This window comes from Myxine glutinosa, chromosome 4 (genome assembly GCF_964187855.1).
Source record: "Myxine glutinosa chromosome 4, kmMyxGlut1.1, whole genome shotgun sequence".
In the NCBI taxonomy this organism is placed as follows: Eukaryota; Metazoa; Chordata; class Myxini; order Myxiniformes; family Myxinidae; genus Myxine; species Myxine glutinosa.
The window spans coordinates 187632520-187639536 of NC_136264.1; positions in this window are offsets into that span (position 1 = coordinate 187632520).

Consider the following 7017-nt stretch of genomic DNA (forward strand, 5'->3'; position numbering starts at 1 on the left):
AAAGATTTGGGCCAAATACGTTCCCCAGATGACCCTTCAAGAAGTAATAAAAAGATTAAAAAGAGGTAGTAGTCGTAGTTATAGCGTTATGATTCATCTGTAGGTATGAATCTCCACTCACGTTACCCTTTGTTCCAAAAAATTTGATCAAGTTTTGTATATCGATTTCGTTTTGTCCTTTCTGTTTAAAACTTGTTGTCCACACTAATTTGTGAAACCTCCAGTTGGCAGACACGGTCATTCAAACTGGCTTCTCATGGTCACATTGTATCGACAATTAAAACAAACGGCCAATGTGGGATGAGTTCAACCAAAGTTTACTCCCCGGTTTCTCAACAGTTGTGAAAAAGCTTCAACTTTGATTTCCTTCGTTATTGAATGAGTCCTTCTATCCATGTCTAAGCAACAATAATTTGCATTATTTTATTTTGTTGTACTTACCCAAGTTATCACAAAGATGGATGTATTTTATTGTCTCCAAGCTTTTTGAAAAAAATGTTGGGATATTGGAATTGGCTTCTGTACCTGTGTCCACCTAAACGGTTGTGCAGAAATTCACCAAACTTTGGAGTTATGATCACATGGCATAAAGGTGCAAAATCTTGGCCCCGCCCCATGGGGCAGGGTCAAAAGGTAAAATTACGGGCACGTTTTTAAACATTTTTAAACGAAACTTTGTATATGCAATCAACATTGGGAGACACATGAAATATGTAACGATTGTTTGGATTTGGTCCCCGGTTCATGCCTCCAGGGGTAGGGGCTTAGGGTTGCAGGGGTCAAAATGGGGGAAAAATTATTAACTCAAAATTTCATATTGGGTCATTCCTGGTGGAACTTTTTGCCTTTTTTCAACTTTGCTTTAGGTGGGAAACGTGGGGATTTGCGATGGCGTGTCATCGACTTCGCTCTAGTTTGATCTGCATTTCTTGGCCTTGTACTTGCTGCTGCTGTAACCACCAATTACCTATCTGAGGTCCCATGGATTCATCTTAAGTCTCATCGGCTTGCACATGGTTCATACTAAGTGACTCCAAGTTCAACCCTCTATATATTTTCTTGTTACCCTCGCCAGAGGAGAGGGTATTGCATTTGAGTCCGTTTGTCTGTCTGTTTGTCCGCACAGAATAAATATGATTTTCTCTGCAACCGTCAATCCAATTGACAGGAAATTTTCAACAAGTGCACCTCCTCCTGTATAATTTTTTTAGTGATAATTATGACATCATAGGTCACGTGGTACAGGCGCCATCTTGGAAAAAACGAAAAACTTTGCACCTCTATATCTCCGAAAGCGCTGCATAGAAAACATTGAGACATGGCTCATTGTAAAGAACTCTATATGGGAAATAACATGTTAATGATTATGTCATATGTGCATCCATTATGACGTCATAATTCGACAAGTACAAAACTTCATCCGATTAAGATGAAATTTCTTGAGCATCATCTATGGATAAATTGGTGGAGAGAAAAAAAAACAGAATGATGACATCATCGGTCACGTGGTTTGGCCGCCATATTTGTTTTAACCCAAAAGCCTTAAAAAAAAATAAAACACGTCCTGGCGAGGGTCTGCAATCTCTGATTGCTTCACCTTCTGTCACCACACTGACATAGACAATTTTTATAATTTTTATCTGGGTCCCATCATTCCACATAATGTCCATCCTAGTGTAACATAATACACCCGTGGCATACGATACATGTGTGAAAGGACGAAAGAGGGAGGGGAGGTTGTGGTTGTGCCTTTGTGGTTGTGCAAATTTCATTTTGGGGAGGTTGTGATTCTGCCTTACCTTAAACCACAATTTATGGAATATGTTTGAGGTTGTTGAATTGCATATTGAACAATGAAAGGTTTTGTTTCATCAATGGTGTTATTTTCTGTAGGCTAAAATATTTTAAAAACATAATTCCCAAGTTATAACCTTGTGCTCAACTGCGCTGCTATTAGAAACGATCTGTTTGCCCTTTAACAATTGTAGGGGTTGCTATGGTAGTGGGGTATTAAATTGTGGAGACAAAGTTCCAATGTGTGCCTGATATTGGGATGAGGGTGAGGATGGGGGGAGAAGGTAAGAAGGCCTCAGGCTGGTGCATACAGGTGGGAGGGCCTCGCTAAGTTATGAGGAGCGGCTGAAGGAGATTGGAATTTGTACCGTGTATTAGAAAGGAGTGATTGCCAGGGAATCTTCTGGAGATGCTTAATATAATGAAGGGTAGAGAAAATAAATGTAGACGTTTTTCAGCAAAATGGACAGTGACAGGAACAGGGGTCTATACCTACCTTCAACTAGACTTGCAGGTTAGGCTAGGTCTGCTCTGATTGGGGGAGGTTGGTGGTTCGAACCCCATCCAAGTCATACCAAATAGTTGAAAATTGTTTGTGCTCCTTCCTTGCTTGATGCCCAGCATTTTAAAAGGATACAGCGTGGATAATCTACTGTAGTACAGGATTTGATGGACCTGGCCTATTGCCACCTGCTGTGTTGAAGTTCCTTGTTAGGGAGCTCCTGATGTTATAAGAGGAGAGAATTCAGGTGGCAGTCAGGAATGAGGGGTCTCTCATTCAGAAACTATTTAATGCATGGAAAGGTAGTGGCAAGAAAAACTGCAGGCAAGTTTAAATTTGAGATAAATAGGTACCTGGAAGCATCGGGGATATAGAGGGGTACAGAGATGTTGGCACGGCTCACAGGTAGCTTAGTTATGGATGGGTGGTTGTACACGTGTAATGTCTGTGAGAGGGTCTCATTAACAGGTAGATGTGCTGGTGGTATTTGTTCACCCTACAACCCCCCTTAATCAACCCCAACTTCCCCCAGAAATGTGCATTCACATGTATGACCTTGGTTATGTCTCCGCACCTGGCACACTATTCTCCTTGCACCCGCCCCAGTCACTTAAGTAAATAGACTGATACATTTGGTTAATTTGGTATTAGTAGGCCGAAAGACAAAGTGCATACATGATAGATCGATGTGTCAAATCCCCACCTCCTGTGTCAAGACTTCCTCCTTAACCCTAACCCAAAAGTTAAAACATAGGGGCAATACCCCCTATGTCTGTTTGATTTTTTGTGTGATAAATGTTAGCTCTTTCACGAGCCTCGATCCTGCATTTAAAAATATATAATATATATATACCCCTGTCGCTCACCTGGTAGAATAAACAGTACAACTGACGAAAGGTATTTTAAACCGATTTGAATGGTTTCTAGAAGACAGGGCAGCATGTAGAATGATACTAACATAATCATAAAACTTTAAACAAACAAAAAAATACCTATTTTGGGGGCCAACCTCCCCGTTCCTCCCCCCAGCCCCCGTTTCTCCCCCAACCCTGTATACCTCCGCTGACCCCAATTTTTGTAATGCCTTGAACAAACATCGGTACATCATTGGTGGGGGGTTAAGGTTGTGGTGAAGTTTCATCGGAACTGTTTGTGTAGTTTCAGAGAAGAAAGCAAATTCCTATTTTGGGGGTCAAACCCGGATCCACTTCGACCCCGGTAAAACCCCTTTAGACTCCGACTTTTTAAAATGCCGTGAACAAACATTAGTCACAACACAACAAATATAATTTATGCCAAGTTTGGTCACAATCCCATCAGTGGTTTTGAAGAAGAAGTTTGAAGTGTTGACGGATGGACGACGAGCCATCGCATAAGCTGCCCGGAACTACGTTCCAGATGAGGTAAAAAGAACGACTTCGCCCAGATCACAACCCTCGATCCCCCAACCTCTCTCGGCGAGTTCTAGGCCTGAGCGCGGAAGCAGACCATGCATTCACACTTATGGTAAAGTCGGCCAAAGGGATATCGATCTCTCTCCCAACACAGGAGACACACACAGACACACCTGAAAGGTTTGTCTGCGCTTACGCAATCAGACGGGACGGTGTTGGACACCAAGAGTCTAAAGGAATTATTTAATTAAAAACAATAACAGTTAATTTTCCCCTTTCTCTGGGATTCATATCATGGCCGAACCTCGCACAACGATACGCCCATTTCCGCTCGAGCGTGGGAACCACAACAAGACCCTCTCGGTCGAGCTTCTCTCTTATTGCTGCCCACACCAACCACTCCGTCATGGCTCCAGAGAACTCCCCGCGTGTCCTACTCTGATGGTGGTGCCACTGTTTACCCTTTTCATAATACAAATACGCATACAGTAGATATATCGTCTCCTGACTACCTTGTCATGACAGAAAAAGTACGTTGCTGTCTCATAATGTCCTGATGGTGATTGATGTACAACGTGTAACAAACGGTAACCGATCCTTGTGTGTATATATATATATATATACGATCTCGCCATATATCATCCTCTGGGCATTCGTGTAAGAGTGCGTTGGTGAGTGAAAGAAACAAAGCAAGAGGCAGGATTGTTTGCTGATGAGTAGTGTATATGGGTTGAGGGTTGGTGATTGATTCATCGGTGGTTGGGGAGTTTAAAGAAAGAGACAAAGTGACAGATTGTTGACTCATCTTTGGCCCAAATACGATGAAGCAGGAAACCACCCACGCCATCCGCTCCGATGGTCAAACCATGGTCCCTTGGCATAAAGGAAACGAGTCGTTATGGGAACATTAAGTGTTTTCTGAAACTTACAAGAACAAATTGTGAATAGTAATGAAGAACATTTTCCTATCACACACACACACACACACACACACACACACACACACACACACACACACACACACACACACACACACACACACACACACACAAACACACACAAACACACACAAACACACACACACATTAACATGTACACACACACATACATATAGACACACACACATCACCTTTACACACCACCTCGCAGGTGCGCACACACATACATATACATATACATCCATATATACACACATACATATTGTTACGGATCGCGGTTTAGATGTTATTTACCGAGCGGTGGTATTGCCGCGACCTAACAGTTCCCCCGATTCTTCCCCAACTCACCCGATTCCACCCGAACGTTGGCCAAATCGCGCTATGCTAAATCAATGATTGGAAAGGACACAACGACTGGGACAAATGAAACGACGCCAGGGGTACAGTTCTCAAGACCTCCGGAGGAGGGTATAATTAGTGGTGGAGAAAAGGGGTAGATTACAAGGTAGAGTGAGGTAAAAGACACAGAAGAGATGGGCAGTTAAATACAATCTTATCTTATCCCAGACAGACCACAGACAAACGGAACAAGGCTGACTTACACAGGGATTGATGGCAGGAAGGGACAGGCAGTCGATAGCACAAGGTGCACCTTGGCTCAGGGACAGGATAAAGCACGGTCCAGTCCAGAGATGCGGGGAGGTGTCACAGCGCTCGGAAGGGACGTCTCTCTTGCTTCAAGCTCAGCGCGCATCTGATGTCACCTCCCTCTTCCTGCGCATGCTCAGCGGGGAGTGACACGCCCTCGGCTGGTTGGCTCCGCCCCAGATGGGACCGGTCCGCCGCTTCCATTGGGTGCGGGGGTTACCGGGCTCCGCCCTTGACGAGGAGCTGACAGGGAGCCCCTATTTGGTAACCCCGTCGAGCACATGTTCGATGGCGGCTCGCTGGGAAGGCCTCATGCCCTCCCAACACCCCCTACCAACCAAGCCGGAGTGAGGACGCGCACTCCCTGTGCACGCCGCCGCCGTTGCTGTTGTTGTTGTTGTTGTTGCTGAACCATGAGGAAGAGCTGCGGGGAGGTATTGGGAGGTCCTAAACTTCCTAACGGTGCCATACAATCACATTCTGGTGCAACGAAGGGTCAGAATTAATGGAAACGAGTCCTTAACTGACATAGACTAAGAATAACTAGCAAGATGTCCTATAGTTGTCTTACATGAGATGCGGTGAACCTGGGCACGACATTTAATGGGGGAAATAGGGGGAGGTCGGGTCTACGGAGTGTTGTTTACAGAAAATGGGACTAGGGAATGGGGGAATGGGGATAGTTGGGAAGTATTGAGGAAATAGGGGAATATTTACAAGCGGATATGGATGGATGCAAATCCCATATCCGCAACATTGCACCCTTCACTACCTCGGGGCGTCCCGACCCAATAAATTTTTACCTACGTTAGTGTGGCACTCAGATGTAGTTCCCTCTACTATTAACTCAACCCTGAGTGCGACAGTTTTACAGATGTTCACAAATGAGTAAATATGTCCCCCTGCGACGTTGCACCCTTCTCCTAACAGAAACACACCCACAGGATAACCGAATCGCGGAAAGCATCCTCAAACTAAACATACAGCCGGTAGGGAGCATCATTTATACAAGACTGATATTTACACCGATCCAGGACCTGTTCTTTGAGGAACACATGCAGATGTTATGCATCGAGAGAGCACGCATGCCAGCATCGATACACCAACCCACGAGTGCCCTGTGGCCCTACGGCCTTTAATAATGTGCAGAGCACCCCGTCCAAGCATCAAAAGCACCACCCCATTATGCACAGTCTGCACCATCCGGTGCACCAATAAAGTGTTCAATAATAAATGCACAATCAAGTGTCCATGGTCACCGGTGGTGTCGCAGCCGGCCGATGTTCTGCCGCTGGTCTTGTCTTCATGGAGTGCACTTAGCCTTCTGGCTTCTTTAGAAATAAAGAAAGGCGCCAACCGCGTCCATTTCTAAATTGTGGCCATCAGGGGGGCCAACTAAAAGTGGTTCACCTGTATGGCATAGGTGCCACGTTGACCCAGGTCCATCAACGGGTGGGGCTTGCCCGCAAAAGAACTGCGGTCCATTGTGGGCGGCCACCAAAATTGCGGTCCATATGGTGTATCGATCCAGGCAGCAAGCAGCGGAAGTACAGGCCCACAACTGCGGAGCCAGCACCTCTCTCTCCTCTCTCTCTGCCCCAAAGCCAGATCCTCGGAGGTGGGAGACAAAAGAAGACAAGTGAGTAAGGTGGTAAGGGCGCAAAAGTGCACGCAATTCAAGGTAATGCACACTGGGGGCACATGGGAACCAGGTGAGACAGGTACGTTCCTACCGTACGCC